Genomic DNA, 22,838 nt, shown 5'->3' on the forward strand with positions numbered 1-22,838 from the left:
GTTACAGGGCTGAATTTGGATTTAAACGGCATCGGAAGTGTCACTGTTCATTTTAGCGACCCCGAAAACTATCGATTCGGCACTAATATCCGTCATTTTCGATCATATTATATATATATATATATATATATATATATATATATATATATATATATATATATATATATATATAGATATAGATATATATAGATATATATATACCCTCTCTAAGTTGAACCGTCAAAGTAAAATGATAGAAACTATCCCAGTTTCGAACCTCATCTATGTTGAAAATTTGATCAAGATCGGCTGGGTGGTTTAAGAGTTATTAAGTAACAAACATAGTCACTCTCATGTTTATTTATATAGATTATTACAAATATTCAAGAGCTTCGTTACACAAGCGATAATGCACGTAATATCTATCAGTGTCAGTCTGGCAAGTGAAAAGCGGGTAAGGACATTTATTAACGTGATTGTTTATTATTAGAATGAACGTTACGCTGAGATTGAGATGTTTACCTTTTTTTTTTTTTTTTTACTAGGGTTTGAGATTAAAAAACAAAAGATTTGATTGGAGACTACTAATTAAATAATCGACTGAAACGAGAATTTTCTATACGATCAGATTGTCTCCAATTTTTTAGCCTACTACACGTAAAAGGGATGAAAGAAAAGAAAAAAAAGACATCTCAAGCTAATTAACGCATGTATTTTCCTTATCAACAAAAAGTATATTCCGGCTGGGAAAATCTTTAGTTGAATGCACTACGTCAATACCCAAAAGGCTAATGAAGATTGATATTAAATATGCAAATAAATAATGGTAAAAGGATTTGTAAAACAAGAAAACAGTAAACGAAAGAATTCCGAGATTTTTTTAAGCTACAGGGAAAAAACAAGTCATCCAAATGCTTGCTCTGCTGCCTTCAGAACTCTGTCACAGAGAGCAACGCGCTTCTGGAGAGAACACTCAGATAAGACAATGACTTGACTGCCTAGAAGGTCACTGCTATGATATTGTATTTTTATACTCTAGAGATGCAGGGAAAAAAAAGAAAGAATTTTTTCCACGGCTTTTTTTCTTGCATGAGAAATACTATTTTAAATAAATGAAATGATTTTTTTTAATGACTTTAAGGCTACAGGAGACGGATGATTAAGGAAAGTGAATTATTGTGAAATTTTTGATTTCTGTGCACCAAAGGTATATACGCTACGCATTAGACCATAGAGGGACGGGCTATTACTTTAAAATACAGTAAAGCCCGATTATCCACGGAATCGGGAGCAAGGGCACCGCGGATAATCCGAAAAAAAGCTAAAAATGAGGTGCAAACATGAAAAAAAAAAATAATCATAAAAATTGTTTTGCAGTACAAAAAATAACTTTTAAAGTACGTATGCAAAACACAGCTGAAACCTTCGTTCTACGTCTAAATCACTAATATAAAGTACAGTAAACAAACAAACAAACAAACAAACAAAAAACTGTAAAAGAGTTTCGCTTTTAGAAAACGGTTGCTCTTTTTTGTTTTTTTCTTTCTATCTTTTTTTTTTTTTTTTTTTTTTTTTTTTTTTTTTTTTTTTTGCTTCTTGCTTTGGACACATCTTTTCTTTATTCTATATTGTACTTCACGACACTCGCAGATAATAGCGGCTATACTGTATTTCAAATTTCATGAAAAACAGTACGTCTCACTTTTCTTCTCCAATTGAGTTGAGTTGATTTTAACATCCCTTTCGGCAACGAGGCTATAGGAGACGGGATCTACTGATTAACGTGGAATCCGAACCACATAAACTCACGCCGGAAATCGAACCCGCGTCTCCCACGCCAAATATTCTCCTCCAATTATAATAAGAAAACTCATTTAATTACTGTACTCCAAAAAAGAAAAAAAGTAGAAATGTTTGAAGAATAAAGGAAAATCGGTTATTACAAGGAAAATTTAAAAAAGCAAATCGGTGGATCGGTGGCTCCGCTAGTGCCAACGACTGTCTAGAGCTATTCGAGTAACATTCAACAAGAAAAATGTTTCCGTAGTTACATTAAGGGTGTTAGCAATAAGTGTACGAAAAATGCAATAGTTACAAAAGAATGAAATGAAATCCTAGAGTTTAACGTCCCAGGATTATGCCTCGTTAGGTTACGAGAGACGATGAGCAAAGCAAGTGGATCATAATAGAATTGGTGGAATGATAAAGTGGGAGGAAACGGGACTTACCCGATAAAATCCATGAGCACGATGTCAACAACTCACTTGGCCGGGGATCGAACCAGGGACCCCACGTACTAAAGGTAAGCACTGTACCACTGAGCCACCGTGTCCCAGAAATGGTTAGAATGTATGCAAAAATTTCCCCTTCCTTTAGTAATATGCTTTAGGAGCCAGAAGATATATTTTGTGTGGATCATATACCAAACAAGTATATAAATTTGAGGACAAGGAATTTGAAAACCGGTATTCTCTAGTCTCCTATTTCAAATATGATAACACAAATCAACTATAAACATAAAGGTAATCGTTTCCATGATGTTACCGCCATCCAATAGGCTGTCTCTGAAAGAGATTACGACAGCTGACTTCCAAGGAATCTTTGCAGCGGGGGATTCGTGTTGGCAGCGGTATATCGACGCCCAAGGAGACTATTTTGAATAATTTTAATAATATGTTCCGATCGGATCAATAAATTCTTTTACCAGTTCCAGTCTCATTACTTTATGGACAAACTTTGTATTATAATGCCGATCAATTAATATAAGCCTATTATTTTCGGTATAAAAAATAGCTTCGTCTTAAAAATAGCTCTGCCTCTCTACTTATGCCCTCCAAGACATTAAAGCTGGCGTCGCTACTTATGCACTTTTAATAAAGATTTGCCTTAAAGAAGTCGAGGACGTTGCTTTTTCTGCAACGGAGACATTTACTAAGACACGAAACAGAAAGATACAATAATATTACGCTATATGCTTACCGGGTGAATCAAAATGTTCCCGATTTCATTAATTTATTATTCGAACAGTAATGAGCTTTTCTTGAAAATATATTTTTTTCTGGAATATAATCTCAAAAAGTTCTTTTTTCTCTCTCTCTTGCAGAGGCATAGTTACATAGACGTCCACCAGGAGGCAGTTTAGTCGAAGTGAGCAATATGGCTTCTACAGGCCACAGAGCGTTCTGTGTACTTGATTTTCATGTGACTAAGTCGGTTGTGCAAGTTCAACTGCATTTCTATGGAAAATTTAGGGTATTTGTATCGCCCCTTGCAACAACTGTGGTTGATTTGTGTGAGTGCATCACAGCCACTGTGGCTGATATCGATCCTGACATGCCAGGAAGAGTTTGGTATGAACTTGATAATAGACTAGGTGTGTGTCATGTAACTCATTGATAGCATGTTGAACATTTATAATGTTAACCCTTTCAGACCTGGTGGTCACATTTGTGTACATTAAGTTTTAAGCTTAATATAATTACTCTGGAGGATTCTAAATGGCTGGGTTTTTATGTCAGAATTCTTTGAACTTTTCTAAATCACTTTCCACTATTTCTGTGGTGTTTTAATCCGTTGTCAGGAAGCAATACACATTTCTTGTAGACTACTTGCAGGGGCTATCACAATGGACAAAGCTCAGCCACGTAGGCTCTTTTATTCTTGACGAAACAAGCTATTTGCAATAAATTCTCCTTTTGTTTTAGTGATGTATTTTGAGTTTCTAAACTATATAGATCACAATGATGTGTTCGATTAATCCCATTTTTATTTTACATACGTATTTCAACCCTAATGCACGCAAAATGTTTCGTCCATACTTCTCTAAATATGACATCCGCAAACGAATTGACGGTTGTATTTCATTTGTTAAGTCATAAAGAATAATAATTCAAAATAACAATAACACCGGAAAGTAATAAAAAATCAGGTCTGAAAGGGTTAAAAAAAGAAAACTTTTTGAGTTAATCAATCAGTGTATGTAATCTCTTTTTACATACATATTAAAAAAAAAAACATTGAAATCGGGAACATCATTTTGACTCACCCTATATATGTAATATTGCACAGTTAGAGACAAATTGATATCTTCTACCCTGTCTCCCCTTCTCTCGTCGTTATGCTAGTGAACTACCGACGGAGAACTCTTAAGGCAAAGGGAGTCTTTGAAACAGTCACTGAACTGTCAACTCTATGTCACGATGTGAAAAGCTAAGTTGTGAAGCATACACATAACACATGTACAAAGACACATTTTATACTGCAAGCTCTAACGTCACTTGAAGATACATATCATAAAAAGAAAATGATCTGCATCCATCGGAGAAGGCTGATATTTATCTGTCAATTAGTTATGCTTACGTTGACAAATACTGAAGCCAAATCACATGAAACAAAAGCCTCCTGTGATGCAATTGTTACATCTGTCGTTGAATTCCCTGTACTTGGATGATGCCTTAAGAAACTTTACGATACGAAAGGAAAAAAAAAAAGTTGTTACATGGACTTCATAGTGGTTATTTTCACCCCACTTGGAAGAGGGCCATCAGCGGAGTAAATAATGAGCAATGAGAAGTAGGTGGAAATGGAAGAACTTCCATATGGCATAGTCCTATTACCGTCCTCTCACATAATTACCATAACATTTCTGATTTTCACCAGTCGTTCACCACTGCAGTTTTAAATTCTTTTATTTTTCCTTACTCCTTTTATCTTTTCGTATCTCTACAACGTGACTATGAAGAGTTTCGGATTGAAACACACAATGAAGCCTGTTTATTACGTACAAAATCAGACAACATCCACATCCAAATTCATGGATTAACTCTACTGAATTGATCACAACGAGAACTTAACAACTGAATACCGACACCAAATTTGAAAGAGTCAAAGCACAAGGGAATAATTTGTGCCGCTTTTCTTTGTTTCATGTTCTTCAATTTCCAATCAGATGTTGAAGTTTTGTATGTCATATTATCAAGTATAGACCAGTTACATAATGTAATCAAAACTATTTAGACGCCAGTCTAAAATTGCAGTCGAAGTTTTACTTCGGAGCCCATCTCGTGTAGTGGCGTCCAACACACCACTCGCCCACCTTTTGTGTCTCTAAAAGCCTACATTTTTGGACACAACCGATCATGTGATGAAAGGTTTGATGCGGAATAGTAGTCTATTATTCGCGCAGAGCTGCAAATGAGAGCTGGTATCAATGTGAGTATTTGTGGTCCGGCGCGAAGTCTGCCTATCGAAACATTCAATAAATGTTCAAACAGGAAAACTCAGCAGGGCAGTCCATTACCAGCACGTTGTTAAAATCCAAACAAAAACTTTTTTCTTTATAAATTCCTTTTTTTTTTTTTTAAACGGAGATCCAGTATCTACAACCAAAGTATTCCATTGCTAACATCATGAAATGTGTCGTTTGACGTTCGTAAACGATTTATTAAGACACTGGTACGTAGCGTGGCGCATTACGGATCACAGACGTGGACACTGACAAAAGCTGGAAGCAGTTGAAATGTAGTGTTGGTGCAAAATGTTGCGCATATCATGGACCGAAAGGAAAAGGAATGGAGACGTACTCAAGGAAGCTAATAAAGTACAACAGATCATGAAGATAATAGAAAAAGAAGAAACAGCATGCTTAGTCATCTTATTCGGCACTCCGATTGGAACGCCGTGTTGATAGAGGGAAAGACAGAAGGAAAATCAGGAAGAGGAAGACCAAGGTTAGAATATCTAGATGCAGTTACGAAGAAGACATATTATCAAAGTATAAAACAGCTCTTCCAAGATTTCTCTTCAGGAGAGAAAGAAGTATTTCATTCAAATTTTATTTATTTAAAATAACACTTCTAAAGTACTGAGCTTGACACATCAGTTAAATAAAAGACGGACGAAACATAAAAGTTTAATTTATTTAAGTACAGATTTCTTTCTTATTTAACAAATAAATTAATCAATTAAAATTTACGGCTCTTTATCACGCTTCCGTTTCTCGTGAACGTTCATATGTAAATCAATAACAATCAGCAAATATAAAGTTTTGGAATATAATTCTGAAGAGCAGTCCTTTGAAATCTTATACTACATATTAGTAAATGAATATAAAAATCATTTTCGAGAACGTTCACATAAAGCACAACTCTTAATGGCTGACAGTTTTGTTATAATCTACTCCCAACATTTCTGGTACATACAGAGTACGCCAGAAAAGATGTATACACTCTTTGTCATCCTGTACCAGGATACTGACAGGGTTGACAATTATTGTTCTGAGATTTAAGTATGTTGTAGAATGGGTTTTCGCCCAACAGAGATCGACATTGTCAATTGTTTTCAGTTAAAATTATGTTGTAGTACAGTATTTCGCTCAACAGACATCGGTACTGTCAGCAAGATTAGTGAGATAATAAAAGTAGCAGCGTAAGTACGTTTTGAAGTGTTTTATCAGGTTTCGGAATGTCATCAAAGTGCAATGTCAGTGGAGAGGAGAGTTTGGTACTGAAGCACCAATCCACCAACAATTGAACGCATTATTGACAAGTTTGAGGCGCATGGAACGACAAGCGATCGCTGCAGCTACAGCGGTCAATGTATCAATGGAGACCGATTCACAAGCCTCTGTAATCTTATAGCCAAGACTCTGGAAAGTCCCAAGCAACGGCCAACATTTTGAACATCTAATGTAAACATATGCTTAGTTGAAGGTTTGTAACACATGTTTGCAAGAATAATTAAATGTAATTACGCAATACGATGATATATAGATTGTCTTTCTTAAACATATTTTTCTGGCGGACTTTGTGTAACAACTACATACTTGTAAATACTAAACGGCTTGCGTATAATTTTCCGTGATATTTTCCATAAGTAGAAGCTTTGCTTTGTTATAATTAAATACAAACTAATTATTTGCTGAGCAAAACTATATATTTTCATTAAAATTCAACACGTGTTACAGTTTCACCAACTAACTCTTTGGCTTCATCAGACACTATGTGATACAGGATAACTGTACAATCGTATATACATACAACAACAAAGATATCTTTCTTCTGATTGGCTACTGGTAGCAGCAAATCCCTTTCAATTATACAGGTACCTATTTGAAAATTTCTATATAGATGCATTGTATTGTTGCTAATTTCACAAAATGGCGATCTTAACTAATTTAAACTAACAATTAATTAAATAATTACACCACACACACACACACACACACACACACACACACATATATATATATATATATATATATATATATATATATATATATATATATATATATATATATTAATTTGTTAGAGGGACAAAAATGCGGTCTACAAACATATAAGGGACACGAGACATGCAGTAAATTGGAAAGAAGTGAGAATTTTAGGCCGTGAAGATAGAAGCATAGTCAGAAAATTGGAGGAGGCACATTTATTGAAATGGAGGGTAATAAAGTAATGAACTGCAACTCAGGACTTAATATAGACCAACAGTGGAATAAATTGTTACAAAAGCTTAAAGTATAAAATGTGAATATATATGTATTGATTGTCGTACATGTTATATATGTGTCTATATGTATATGTGTGCATATTTAGGTGTAATAGTGTTTATATGTTTATTTATTATAATTTATTTTATTTTATTTTATTTTTTACGCCTTATAATAGTTTTTATTTTATATCTATTTTATAGAAAGAACAATTGGATACACATATGCTTGGAGTATTTCTTTTGAAAATCATGCTCTGAGAATATCTGATTTGCTAAGGCGATCTCTGTTCTAAAATACCTGACAACACTGTGTGAGGATTCAATGGCAGAATTTTGAATCACATTTCACCGAAAATGAAAATCATTCATTATATATATATATATATATATATATATATATATATATATATATATATATATATATATGTGTGTGTGTGTGTGTGTTTAATTATTTACTTAATTGTTTAAGTTAATTGTTAGTTTAAATTAGTTAAGATCGTCATTTTGTGTAATTAGCAACAATACAATGCATCTATATAGAAATTTTCAAATAGGTACCTATATAATTGAAAGGGATTTGCTGCTGCCAGTAGCCAATCAGAAGAAAGATATCTTATCTGTTGTATGTATATATGATCGTACAGTTATCCTGTATCACATAGTGTCTGATGAAGCCAAAGAGTTAGTTGGCGAAACTGTAACACGTGCTGAATTTTTAATGAAAATATATAGTTTTGCTCAGCAAATAAGTAGTTTGTATATAATTTTCCGATAATTTTCATTGTTTAAAAGTACAATATACATTTAAAAAGGGGTCAACAGTCTCATTTGTTTATCCTCTTAGTCGGTCACAGTTACTACCCAAAATCTTAAATAACAATGGCCCAAGTAACCCTCCAAAATCTGAAAACACTATCTATCTACAAGGTACGTATATTGAAGGAAAGAGGAAAAAAAAAAACAGAAAGAACTCTGGAAAAGAGTATATGAAGAGGAAAGACAACATTTCCCTAGTCTTCCTTCTTCCCATTATTCATCAGAAGGGCACAAGGGTGAAGTGCTAGAGGCGAAGTGCAGATGAAGCACTCAGTGACGAAGAATCTGTTTTGAAAGAAAACTCGACACTTCTTTTTCCAAATTCCCAAACCTCGTTACGTAGCAACGTTCTTGAAATGGCACCTACATCAACGGAAAAAGCGAACAGAGTACACAAATTGACTGCATCTCGACAGCTCTATATAGGAATAACAAAAGAAAAGTGGTACACGCTACACTTTATATTTTACAGCCAGAGAGACAGAAATGCGTTACCTGGGAACATGACACTATTACATACATATTTCACAATAGAATACTCGAATTTATATTCCAACGACATTGTTCGTTCTAGAAAAATAAAGCATTGACTCGACATATATTGATACTTCTAAGATACTTCTTCCCTGAGTCTTATTATTTACTTACAGTAATAGTAGGAAGCAACACAAAAAATATCAATACTAAGTTGGCCTTGGTCCATATATCAAGATATCGGCCCTTTACACTCAACAGATAACTAACACTGTGAATAAAGAAACGAACAAAGAATTGAATACATATGTTAGAATCTCGTTACATTCCAGGACCGTTGAAATACACTGACGTGATGATAAGGTTTCAAAAACTCTCGATACAACTATAATACCATGAGTTACCTTATAACTAGAAGGTCAGCGTGGCGAGTTGGCTTCTATTTCCATTGGATACCTCATATCGGTTATTGGTGTAGATTCAGGTTCTATTTCAGGGACCCTACGTCGGTGGTGCAGAGTCAGGATCTATTTCCACTGGAGATCTCATGTCGGTTGTTAGTGTAGATAGAGGTTCTATTTTCACTGGAGACCTCATGTCGATTGCTGGTGTGAAGTCAGATTCTACTTCCACTGGAGATCTCATGTCGGTTGTTAATGTACATAGAGGTTCTATTTTCACTGGAGACCTCATGTCGATTGCTGGTGTGAAGTCAGATTCTACTTCCACTGGAGACCTCATGTCGATTGCTGGTGTGAAGTCAGTTTCTACTTCCACTGGAGATCTCATGTCGGTTGTTAGTGTAGATAGAGGTTCTATTTTCACTGGAGACCTCATGTCGATTGCTGGTGTGAAGTCAGATTCTACTTCCACTGGAGACCTCATGTCGGTTGTTGGTGTTTAACGTTCCTTTGTCAGCACCAAGGGTATATGAAAAGTGGACCTACAACTTGGCATGGGATTGGAACTCAGATACTTTGTGCCACAAACTCATATGCTAACAATATATCAAGGGCAGAATTCGTGTGGACCAGATTTTAAGATGTAATCTACGTCTCCTACGCATATAGCCTGAGAATTAAGGATGTTAAACTCTAAATGAATTAACGAACTATATAATACACTCTTCTGTTGTCTTCGTTATTAGTTAGAAAAAACTACATTACAATTAGGATACAGACATTACTTAATCGAAAGAGACTTCTCTTGATTATTACAAAATTGAGCTATCACGTTAAACACGAATTCTTCATCAATAAATAAATAAATAAATAAATAAACTCTGCTAAATACAGTATAGAGGATCAAGCGAAGTTTCAATTGCGCCCAGTAGATGTCAACTGCTGTGGAGGATGTTTGCTGCCATTTAAGGGCGCGATGTGCAACTCCCGGCATAATTATATACATTTTTCAATAGTAGAAAATGTGATATGCACAGCCAACGTTAAAAATGAAGATGTAAAAAGAATTGACTTCTTAACGTTATCGACCAAGAAAATCGCCTTGACTATCTACTGCAAGAACCAGAATTCAAAGATTCACATTCGTTTAACAGTTGTCGTGTGTAATCACGGACGAAACTACGTTACTCTTACCTGTGATGATTATAACAGATTGATTAGATAAATGAACTAGCTCGAGATACTTGCTCTAGTCATTATCTATTGCAAAATCCAATTCAACTAACTAATATTATAATAATTATTTGCGTGATCCTAATAAATAAGCATTAAAAACCGGAAAGGATCAGGAAACCGGATTTTCTCTGACTCAGCAATATATAAAAAATAAATGCTGATCAAGTCTCTTTACACAAATACAAACTGAAATGAACTAATATAATCCCTGGTATTACAGCCTACGAAATGTTATATTTGGCCTGACTACTTTCAATTTCGAGAGTGTGATCAATATAGACCCCAAAACCTTAATTTTAAGACTCTAGATACGAGTTCGGTAATCTTAATTTAAGCAACTCCCCAGTTGCCTCATGATCTTGGCTTAACATGTAAACCCAGAAGTACTCAAAACAAAGAAGTTAGCGTTCACAATGACACACAACATACGTGTGACAAAACAAAACTACTACTAGTAAAAAATAAACAAACTTACCTGATTAAAATCTCTCGATCCACACTATGCCACCTAAAAAAGAAAGAAAAAAATCTCTTAGTGTCAAAACATACTGTAAATAAAATCAATATTGATCGATACTTATTTTCGACCATCAACAGCTAATTTATTTCCTATAGAATTGTACAGTCGCCAGTAAAAGAATTTCGTATACAAAGGTAAGTCACAAGTCTTGCTGTATATTAACAACTCAACTAATAGGCGCGTGTATATGTCGTTATCAGAGTCGTAGCAAGGAGGGCGCGAGCGGGACGGTCGCCCCGGGCGCTGATAGCAAGAGGGCGCCACACGAGCAAGACGAAACAAAAACTGTTGGAAAAGAGCAAAGGAGGCGGCACCCGTATGAGTATTGGCGCCTTATTAAATCAATATTGTTGTCGGTTTGCAAAGAAATAAATTTGTTAAAAATTTTCCTGCTCACTCCGCTCACAATTTACACGTTTCAATAAGTCACAAAAGTTTTTACTTATTCGCTAATAGCAAGGGGAGCCGAACGAACATTATGTTTTGCTCTTCCCTTTTTAAGAACAGGAGCGCATGAAACTGTTCTGGATTTTCTCCCTCAGGTCGGAAAATATTTCATACACTTTACTTATCTGCGGTTTGTCGCTTTCGATTTTAGTGATCCAGTCTGCTACTGGAACAATTAAACTATGAAAATTGCTTCTTTGTCCCAGAAAACATCTTGGAGAATCAGATCCTTGATTGTTTTCGACAGCAGGTTTTCTGCTTTTTCATCAATAAACAGAATTCTTAGTGCTGATTTGTTTTGCAGCAGACTGCAAAAAGAAATTTTTTGCGAACCCCATCGACTCTTAGCTGGTAGTTTCAGTGTAATTTTCTTCCCCTTTTGTTTCTCCCTGAACATTGCATTCACTACTGCACTACCGTTGATTTCGTTTATCACACTTTTTGTTTGATCAGCAAGGTGCTTCAGGCGGTCTATTTACACAATGTCCTGGATAAGCAAGTTCAGACCATGTGCCACAGAACTGTACGTTGTGACATATGAATACTTTTCTTCTAATTTTCTCCATGTTGCTTTCATATTTAGTGCGTCGTCAGTTACTATAACAATGAACGTTTCTGGCCCGACTTGTTCCATCACATCAGTTATGGTTTTAGTAACGTATGGAGCATTATGTTTTGCCGTTTAGTTGGAAGGGTCTTACAAAAAAATTGGCTCGTATGTGGTTACAACAAGGTTAATGATACTTTCCCTTGTCATGTTTGTTCACCCATCACACATTAGTCCAAGTGACGAAATACTTCATTTTGAAAGCCTTGAAATATTTCACGCTCGTAACTGTAGATATATTATGCACCAGAACATTGCAAGAGTAATGACTCACCCTTGCATTTTGTCTTTTATAAATCACATGATAATTTTATCATCATCTAAACCGAACGAAAGCAATAACTGAAATTTTCGACAACTTCAAGAGAATTACGGTGTTTCTATAGCAAGGTAGTCCACGTCCTCACACAGCCTCGGTGTCGAAAAAACCGCTGAATTCTAATCCAACTAAATCGTAGATTATGTTTGTCATATAATTTATCCTTACTAAAATAGGTGTATCACGTCGCATGTAGACACAGCCATAGGTATATGTATGGAAAGACTGGCTCCTGTTACCTAGAAATTATCAGTACTAACTATTTTCTAGGTTCTGTGCTATCTCAGCTAACCTTTCCGTACAGATTATTCGTGGCTGTGATAAGTAATTTGAAGGACAGAAAAGGTAGTACTACTAACTGAGATACACAGTACTTTTATGAAAAGTTGTTATAAGTATTAAACAACTTTTTATAAAAGTACTGTATATCTCAGTTAGTAGTACTACATTTTCTGTCCTTCAAATTACTTATCACAGCCACGAATAATCTGTACGGAAAGGTTATTTGAGGTAGCACAGAACCTAGAAAATAGTTAGTACTGATAATTTCTAGGTAATATCTTTAATACCGAATAAATATGAAATGAAATCTTTCAGTTGAATGTCCCACAATTATGCCCGTTAAAGGAGACGATTATTAAGACAAGTGAATGATGATGGAAGAATTTTTGGAATGAGATGTGGCAGGGAACGGGAGTACGTTGAAAAAACCCACGGACACAATGTTGCCCACAACAAACTTACTTGGCCGGTAAGCGAACCAGGGACCCCACGCACACTCTATCACTGATCAACCGTGCCCCACCTGAATAAATATGTTCCGTATTATACCGTATTATAATTAAAAGATCGAGTAACTTGCTGTATAGTTGATGGTACAGTTGCTTCAAAACCTAACTTTTCATATTGGATATGCTCAGATAGCTAATGTGAGGAGGAAAATTGCACGGTGTCATACCGTTGAGGAAATTTCCAGGAAAATGCTATACCACCGAGAACCTTAGTTTCAGAAAAGCACTCACTCGATTACCTTCTGATTTGCTATTCTTTACTATAAAAACTTTTACCTAATATACATATATATGGATGTTCTTTTTGTTTTTGTTTTGCAGATTAAACCATGGGGTGCCAATAGTTCATTGAGAAACGACGGAAAATAGCTGTAGAAGCTTTTTCAGTCTCCAAGCATCGTACAAGAAAAATTCACGGCTTGGACCGGGTGGGATGGACCTTTCGCGCCTGACAATTGGTTGGACCTACGAGAATTTTATAAGGACGGGGTCAGTTCAAGACGATTGTAAGCGAAACAGTGGTAGAAAGAGATCTGTCCGAACTGAAGAGAATATCACCCTCGTCCAGGAAGGGATAGTACCAAGCTCAACCGAGTTCCAATGACCCACTTGCCATTCTCCAGCGAAAATTTCAACGCATAAAGGTCTTCAGATAATCTTTTCGTCTTCACGTAAGAACTTTCTGTTTTAATGCCTTCGTTAATTGTAATCTCTATGGTACCTCCCTTTTTCGTGCTATCGTATCTTTTAGCATGACTCTCATGATACTGTTCCTTCTCAGCTAAAGTTCCATTCAGTTTCTCTTCTTTTTTATAATTACAGTAGAGCGTCGATTATCCGAACGTCGGTCAACCGAACGACCGCTTAACCGAACTGTGTACTCGCTCGCCCCTGTTACTCTCCCACCCTACCATCCATCATCCCCCTCACTCCCAAACCAAGTTTCCCACAGTAGTCGCCGCACTGAGCCACCGCTGGCGGAACATTGCTTTGTAATACTTAAAGAGATGCCTGTTTTTATGAATAAATTTACTGTACAGTACTTCTTTTTGGCAAATAAACATGTACAGTTCGATTATCCGAACAAACCAGTTTTCCGAACACCCATGTCCCCCAATTACTTCGGATAATCGACGCTCTACTGTACATCAATTACATCTAAAATTGTTCTTTTCTTTTCTCCTATTCCTGATTCGCTTTGCGTTCAACCCAGCTAATTTTCTCCATTCTTCTCCAAGTATACATTTTGAAATATTCTAGTCTTTTCTCATTGTTTTGTGTAATGTTCATGTTTCTGCTGCAAATAGTACAACACTCCATACGAAACATATCTTATTATGAGATTATTTCTTAAATTCACAAAATAAGACTTTTTCTTCTCAAATACTTCCTTCGTCATTTCCAGCTTTGCTTTTACTTCATGTTCGCTTAATTTTCTCACTAATAATTCACGAAAACTAGTTACGTGTTCTACTTCTTTCCTCCTAGTTCTATATTTGATACTGACCAATTTGCTGCAATCACCATTCCTTTGTCTTTCTAACGTTTACTTTCATCCTATATTCACAGCAAATTTTCCTCACGTTTTCTAACAACAGATGGTGGATATGGTGGTAAAAAGGGGGGAAAAAGAAAAGAAAATCCAACAGCCATTTTCTTTTCGTTTGACTGCATGATGACTTCCATTAAAAGGAATGAATATGTCGCCTTCATAAACAGAAAGTGATTTAACAAATCTCGACTCTGGGAATAGTCACCCAACGGCAAATTTACAACAAAGGGGAAAATAACTTACTTCAAGGAAAGAGATTCACCGCACTGTTTAGCAAGTATCATAAAATGATTGAATCTGCCACTTTTGAATGTTGAGAAATCGATTTAACTACGGCTACTCCTTTGGAAAATTTGTTTAGGGTTGACTTCGGAGCTTCAGGAACCTCATTCAATTCGAACTCGCGTCAATGTGTTTCCTAAACCAGGAAATTGTGAACGCTTCCAAATACTTTCCAGTAATTTTCTCTTAATGGAGCAACAACGAGTACTTCAGTTAATATTATAAAATGTGGCTTCTAAGCTCTCACTGAAGGGTTTCCGCACAAGGATTTTTGAGATGTTTCTTTTTGACATTTTCTGCTAAGCGGAAGTGGTTAACATAGTTGCAGAAACAACCTGTATCATACAAGTATATTGTTACGGGTTGCAGTTCATTCAAATACAAACACATACGAATTATAACTAAAGGCAACTGAAAAAACATGGATAAGCTCTAGAGTAAATTTATGTAGAAGTCCAAAGAACGATGAGGAAGGAAGGAAGATGGTTAAACGCTTACGTCACACTCCCATACAAAAGGCAAAAGGCATTTCACAGCATATGTGGGTGTGTTAAGGAAAGTGTCCCAGCATGCTCGGAAATTGGCTATTTGCAGAAAATTCCACCGCAAGTAGAGTGGGGAATGTAAACAGTGAATGGAGAAGAGCGGTTTGTGCGTATAGCAGCCGGGGCCGACCTTAATCCAAACAGTTTATCCATAGCCCAGTAGCTGGTTTCGCCCTCGCATTGGAGTAAAGCAGCTTGGGGCTCTAAAGGAACATTATCACAGACTGTTGTTAACAGAACAAGGAAAGGGACAGCCAACCATATGTTGCTCCAAAAACTTGGAATAGAACTGTGTTTGTTTTTTCATTTTTTAAATGATTCTCTTTATCCTATATCATTTTTTTCTTATTCGCATTATAAATACCATGTCTTCATTACGATGCAATAATACTACCTATGCCCTTGCCAGATTATTTACTTAAAATCAAACCAATCACTTCAACGATTAATACAAACGTTAATGTTTGTTTTGAAAAATGACCAAACATTTGCTTTCAGAAGCTATAACACTGTTCAACAAATTTTGATCCAAGGTGTGTAAATTCTTTAATTTTACGACTTTTACATTCATTTGAGCGATATAATGACAGGATTGTATAATAAAATATATACTTAACTCTATTTATGAAAAATTGCCCTTGTATGTACAATTGTATCCTTAGCTCTAACTGATATTTTTTTTATATATATAAGTCATGTAGAAAAGTATCAGTATGTTTTCCAACGTAATCAGAATGATAAAGTTGTGAAAACAGCGAATCAAAATTCTTGTGAATAGCTATGGTTACGGTTCTTGATATTTATTTAACCTTAATGTAACAAGTTTGGACAGAATTAAGGAATATACTGATGTACAGTCATGTCCAAAATGATTGTCGCATATCTATAACTGTCTTCTTGTAAGAATATAATTTGATAATGATTTTGGAGGGTATTTTTAACACTGTTACTATGTGTATAATCGGGAAATGTATATTTGTGGTAAATTCATAAAATATTATAAATACGAAAATTAGAATGAGTAAAAGAAAATGTTGCTAAATGGACAAGAAAGTTTTATTTTCGTTTTATTGTTCTTATTTACTACTCTTTTGACAAAATTTGCCACATACATATCTTTGCTGATTATACACAAACTAACATTAAAAGAAATACCGGGCAAATTCGTTATCAAATTATATTCCTACAACAACACATTTATAGACATGCGACAATAATTTTGGACATGAGTGTACATATCTCTATACCTTGTACATTAATGTTAAAATAAGCAATTCAATATCATGTCACATGTGTCAAATGGTGGTGAGAAATTTATAGTGTTCCAGTACACGATAATGTACAAGATAAACATAAACAATACACTAATGTCAAATTAAGCATTAATCTTAAAATGTAGAAAAATATCTATGTACAAATACCCCTATTTTTCTACATACAAGTACGAAGGCCATGAAGTAAAAACGGTATACTGAAATATGAACTCACATATGATACAGATGATACCAAAAGTCTGACACAGAGAAAAGTACAATTTAAAAGTTCAGATCAGCAACAAACACGATAGATTCATGTTGGGTTTATTTTGAGCATTTTCGCTTAGGCTGCCTTTTATAGATTACATCTACAGCATCCTTAGCAACAGTGAACCTGTAGTCGACCAACAAATTAAGACTCCACTTTCCTTCATATATTTTCTCCACGGCTGGAAAATTTTGATGAAAACGCCAGTCATGTTAATCATTTACTGTCCCATAATCCTCAGAAAAGAAATCTAGGTGTGAATAAAGAAAATTGAGTTTTAGAGACATATTGCGACCAACCGTTTCGTAGCATGACAACAACTTAGTCACAAGTTCTTTGTAACTTGTTGCTCGGTGTCTTCCGAAGAACTGTGAACAAAAACTCGTAAAGCTTTCCCACGTAACCTTCTCATTACTTTCTAACATTTCATCGAACTGTTTATCTCCGAGCTGTTGAACGTGTTGGCCTACAAGGATCCCCTCCTTAACTCCGGTATCATTTAATACTGGGAATTTTCTTCTTAAGTACTTTTAGGCCTCCCCGTCGTGGATCATACTCGTAACAAAACATTTCACAAAACTTGATTTAATATGTAGTAGACAAAGTAAAATTTGTTTAGAATCTACAAATGATTCATGTTGCACGTTTTTCATACCTGGCTAAGGAGTTTCTCCAGTACGCCAGTCACTTTTGAAGTAGTGAGAGACACGATTTCCACCGTTTTATTCACAAATAAAGCAACAATACGTTGTATAACCTAACTGTATGTCTAGCCACTGTGCTATTACTTTAAGGTCCACACAAATAAGCCATTGAAAGGCATACTATTTATTAACGGCTCGCAGTAAATGTTTCAAGTTTTCATAAGGTTCTTTCATATGAACTGAATGATTACCCGGAATGAAAGGAACCTGGTTTCCAATATGTAAAAGAACGGCTTTTAACTCGCCTTTGAAGAATCTATGCAGAACCCCCACTCCATAGGATAGTAATTTATTTTGAGAGCCTTTATGAGCAGAGCCGTAGCTAAGGGGGGGCCAGCGGGGCGCCGGCCCCGGGCGCTGATAGCAAGGGGGCGCCGAACGAGCAAGGAGAAAGAAAAAGTGGTGTTGGACATGAGTAAAATACGAGTCGCCCCCAGAAAGTATTGGCGCCCTATTAGATCAATATTGCTGTCGGTTATCAATGAAATACGCAGATTTCTTAAAAATTTTCTTGCTCGCTTCGCTCGCAATCCAAGAGTTTAAATAAGTCAGAACAAGTTTTTACTTATTACTTAAAGAGTTTATTATAGATGATTTCTTAATGACATGTGGTATACAAGGTCCCGAGTAATGGCTTATAGTGTATGCAGGATAGTGGCGTATTTACGATTTTGTTTCGGGAGGGGCTTTGCTAACTTTCGGGGGGGGGGGGCTTTGCCTGAAAATGTGAAAATTCTGCAAGATATTTCATATACTTTACTATAGTAAGTAAGATTTCGGGGGTGTTAAGCCCCGAAGCCCCCTTAAATACGCCACTGATGCAGGAGCATTTTTAAAATCAGAAACGATCAAAGTCAGCGTTTTAACAGTGATGAGTTTGCTTAGTTCAAAACGTTTTTTTTTATCTACCCAATCGGATTAATCACGACGCACAGTGGGGCCAAAGCACTGAATTCTTGGCAAAAATAAGAATTCGCAATATGAAGCAGAAAATTGAAAGAAAACAAATTAGTTTGGTGTGTGCAGTGGCTACAATAATGTTATTTGGACATTATTTCATCAAAAGCATAGAGTTTTACATCATAAAATGAAATAGGTCTATTCCTTATATTCGCGCCTAAATTATATAACAGATTATGTGATTGGCATAAAGAAACGCGTGGGCAATATGCTTTCATTTGGCAATTTATGATTGGATTATATTCTTACGCATGAAAGGAAAAAGTGTACTTATTCACTTTACAACTGAAGAGTAATAAAATTTAAGAAAAGTTCTTGCTTCTCAAAATTATTTCAAACTTGTGGAGGATTCGTTATGACAATGAAGATGCAAGGACGCTTCAATACATAAAAATTATTTCATCAGAAGTTCTCGATATGAATATATTATCAGATATATTAAACATATTATGATTTACAAGCATCAGTAACCTGTCCAGGTTGTTTTATATATTGCATCGTGCATTACGTGAGCTCATTTCAGGTCTTGATTGGAACATTCTCAGCTGGAGCGAGCGGAGGCTCATTACAGTTGATTCCAATGTCACTTCTGTGCACGCATCACAAAAAACACAATACTAAATTGATCAACGCCATTTTTAATATGGTTCTACGTTATGGTCCATAGACTGTTTAGCATTGGCGTTTCAAAATGTCGCCACCATTAATCAAATATATTTGACTAGAGTTTAGTTCTGTTGGTGAATGCCAGAGAAGTATGACTAGATGTTGGAAACAAGATGGGTCCTGGAGGCGAAACCCCCAACGAGGTCTGGGGGCAAAATTCTCAGAATCGACCTATATTCAACTTCGTCACTGCGTGCATGGGAATCACACGTCTAATAATCTAACACTTGCTCTCACATTCATCCCAGCTCAATTCAAAAGCAGCATTGCATCCAGAATGCGGTTTATCTCAAACATTTTCATGCGCTATATTTCCCAAAAGTGCAAATATGTGCAGGTTTTCTCTTTGCATGCAGTAAGAACAATGTTTCCGCTACGACATATTAAAAGATATTAGACATATTATGCCATATTTTCTACTAAAATGCCATTCTATCCTTTGACCATAGTTTATATGCTTTCAGTATCACAGCATTTTCCAAATATGATATTAAGTAGGAGATTATCATAGGGATATGATAATGATATTAGCATCATTGCAAATATGACTATTGACTACACATCACATCAACATTCTAAATATACAAAACGATACATACATGTCGGTCGTGTCACCATGTTTACCAGCCACTGAATATCTACACGCAATGTAGGAATAGTCGCATTCAAAGTCAATTTCCTATCTTCTTTCACTAAGCAGCGCCTCTCCGGCTTCGGCGGATAACCACATATACACCCATGAGTTCATTATAAACTGCTATCACTTCTTTTCCTGCACACTATCTTATGTGTACACTATTAAGCTTTCATTATAACAAATCATATCGAGTCAATCTTTTACTTCATTTTTCGAGTTTTTGCTCAGAATTGCCGCGTTTGGACCCACTTTGGTGCGACGGTGAGAATGAAGGTATGAAAGTGAGAAGAGTGAAGGGACATTCAAGATGCTGTTTGCGTGGAGTATTAAAAATAAAGGTAAACAAGGGGAACAATAACATTTTCGAACTTCAAGCAGTTGTAGAATAGGGGCTTAAGGGATCAGAACTTAGCCCAACGAAGTTCGACTTTTTCAGACACTAGTCACTACCTATGATTTATTTTAAAATTCCATTGACATATCAAATGCTTCCAATTTGGAGGAATTTATTGGGGTCATTTTTTCATCAACTTTTTGTATGGCCAGCATATTATTTTGTGCATACGTGTCTAGTTGTGTGATGTTTTTATCTATCTACATACATACATTCTTTATATATGTACGTGTTAGTGTATTTTAATATGTCAATTAATAATAAGTACCTTAAATTCGGAACTTTCATTCATTAAGAAATTAAGTACTAAATAATTACTTTAATTTCAGGTATATGTAGTAGTAAAATATATACAGGGTTTTCATAAAGTCTGGATGTTTAATTTGCTTATAATTTTCTCATATGAATCTAATAAAGTGCTAACGGTAGCGGAAGGATTAAATTTTTACCTGTAATCTGCACCAGCTCAGTTCATTCACCGCCACACCTCCAACTGAGCGCCATTTACGTCCACATATTACGGTACATTTAGTCCGGTACATTTACGTCCACACACATTTACGTCCACACATTGATACGGTAAAAAAAAAATAGTCATCTCAGAGGAGATTTTCATTTATTTATTTCTTCAAAAGACACACACACCAATACAGCTTACAATTTACTTTTAACAGTCAACATTGAAACAACAATGAAAACAACAATGGATGGAATTTGGTAAGAAACTGACCCTTGCCCTCCCTCTCCCTCTCTCAACGTGTTCATAGTTGCCGCTTATCTAACAGTGTTGCCAACTAAAAATTTAATCCTTCCGCTACCGCTTGCATTTTATTTGATTTCATTATGAGCATTTTTATGAAAATTATAAGCAAATTAAATCCGTCCAGACTTTATGAAAACCCTGTATTTTGGATTTTAAGTACAAACATTGAACATATTCTTCACCTATATCGATCAATATTTAGAAATTCACAAAGAAGGCTTCTTCTGAATTTCTATTACATTTCACAAAATATTTTTTACCGTAAAACGAGTGAAATTAAAATGCTATTGATGTCGTCACATACAGAATAAAATTAAATAGTTTACAATTATTACTGGCAATTAATACTGTCACTCATTTCGAACAATTAAAAGAACATAGTCTAAATGTATTGAAATTTCATTTCTTATCGTTAGTACTAAGCGTTGTAAATAGTATATCCTGACCAGCGAACGAGTGCGGGCGGCCGATTTTGGAACTAAAATACAAACAACAGTGTTTCTAACCGGATTACTTGTAATTAATCTATCACAGTTGTTTTTGCCCTGTTCATAATAAACCACTTCACGCATATGTTCAAGTTAAGACAAACACAATTTCAAAAGTTATGTAAGTTTTTTTCAGAACATTTTAAGGGACTGCAAAAAAAAAAAAAAAAAAAAAAAGTACATACACCCTCCATATTAATTTGGCAATAACTTGCGAATAAACTAACCTCAGTGTTGTACAAAGGAACACTGAGAGCTTCGTAGCATTAGAGTGTAAGGAATTCCTAAAGCAAGTTTTATTGTGTAGTTTTGAGATAAGGCGTCTTCGAAATTGCTACCAATTTGGACCATGTGATCGATCGATTGACAGTACCTTCAGTAACAAATTTGCATTGAGATCATTTTCAGATGTGCTGCAAAAGACTGGTGACAGAGAAACTGATAATCTAACCTCCTCCGAAGGAGATATGGATCCGCCCCTAATTAAGATGGTAGATAAAGATAACTTTCTCTGATATCTAACCTGTCATTATTTAGCATGGTTTGGTAATTTAAAAATCCAGTATTTCTACCATATTTTGAAAAATTTATTTAAAAGAAATAAACCCAATGTTACATTGGGGGCGGTAGGGAAGCGATTAAAATTTAAAGTGGAGAGCCTGACAATTGATTTCTTATAGCTCCAGTGACATTCAGAAAAAATGAATTTCATATTAAAAAAGAAATACAAAATACATTTTCATGGTAACTCTTACATTCATTATGTTATTATAAAGTTAATGGTACTTTTGAAATTGATTAGAGTGAATAGATATGTATTTAAGTAACAAAACCACTTGCGTAAGTTTTTCAAAATATCAAGTTAGAAGAACGAAGTTTGTCTTCCACTGCCATCTCATTGCTCAAAGATACCGGCGATGAAACAATTGGCCGGAAATCATGCGGCCGCTTCTTACATCAAATCAAGAAGATGGAGTGCCAATGTTAATTACGTAAGTTCAGTTTTTTTTTTTTTTTTTTTTTTTTTTTTTTTAAAGGATCCCAACCTTTTGGAACTATACTAGCACATTTTAGTACTTACACTTGAAATAAAAATGCAGCTGTTCAAAGACTATTGATTGTCTTTGTCTTTGAATTTCATATGTGTACACACGATTTGTTAAACAAGACCGTACATCTGATATGTTTGAACTATATGCAACTTATGCTCACGGGTTAAACTCAGTCTTCTGAAGTCAATCG

General features: G+C 35.3%; 1 protein-coding gene across 2 annotated transcripts in view; it reads right to left on the reverse strand.

Moving 5' to 3' along the window:
* Nucleotides 1-22,838, reverse strand: part of Mrtf (Myocardin-related transcription factor) — a 548,717-nt gene that overhangs the window by 237,523 nt on the left and 288,356 nt on the right. For both annotated transcript variants that reach the window (XM_081750581.1, XM_081750580.1), the window contains one exon: nt 10,873-10,905. The gene's annotated coding sequence lies outside the window, so the exon portion shown is untranslated. The remainder of the gene's footprint in view (nt 1-10,872; nt 10,906-22,838) is intronic.

This window comes from Thermobia domestica, chromosome 3 (genome assembly GCF_964235325.1).
Source record: "Thermobia domestica chromosome 3, izTheDome1.hap1.1, whole genome shotgun sequence".
Lineage (NCBI taxonomy): Eukaryota > Metazoa > Arthropoda > Insecta > Zygentoma > Lepismatidae > Thermobia > Thermobia domestica.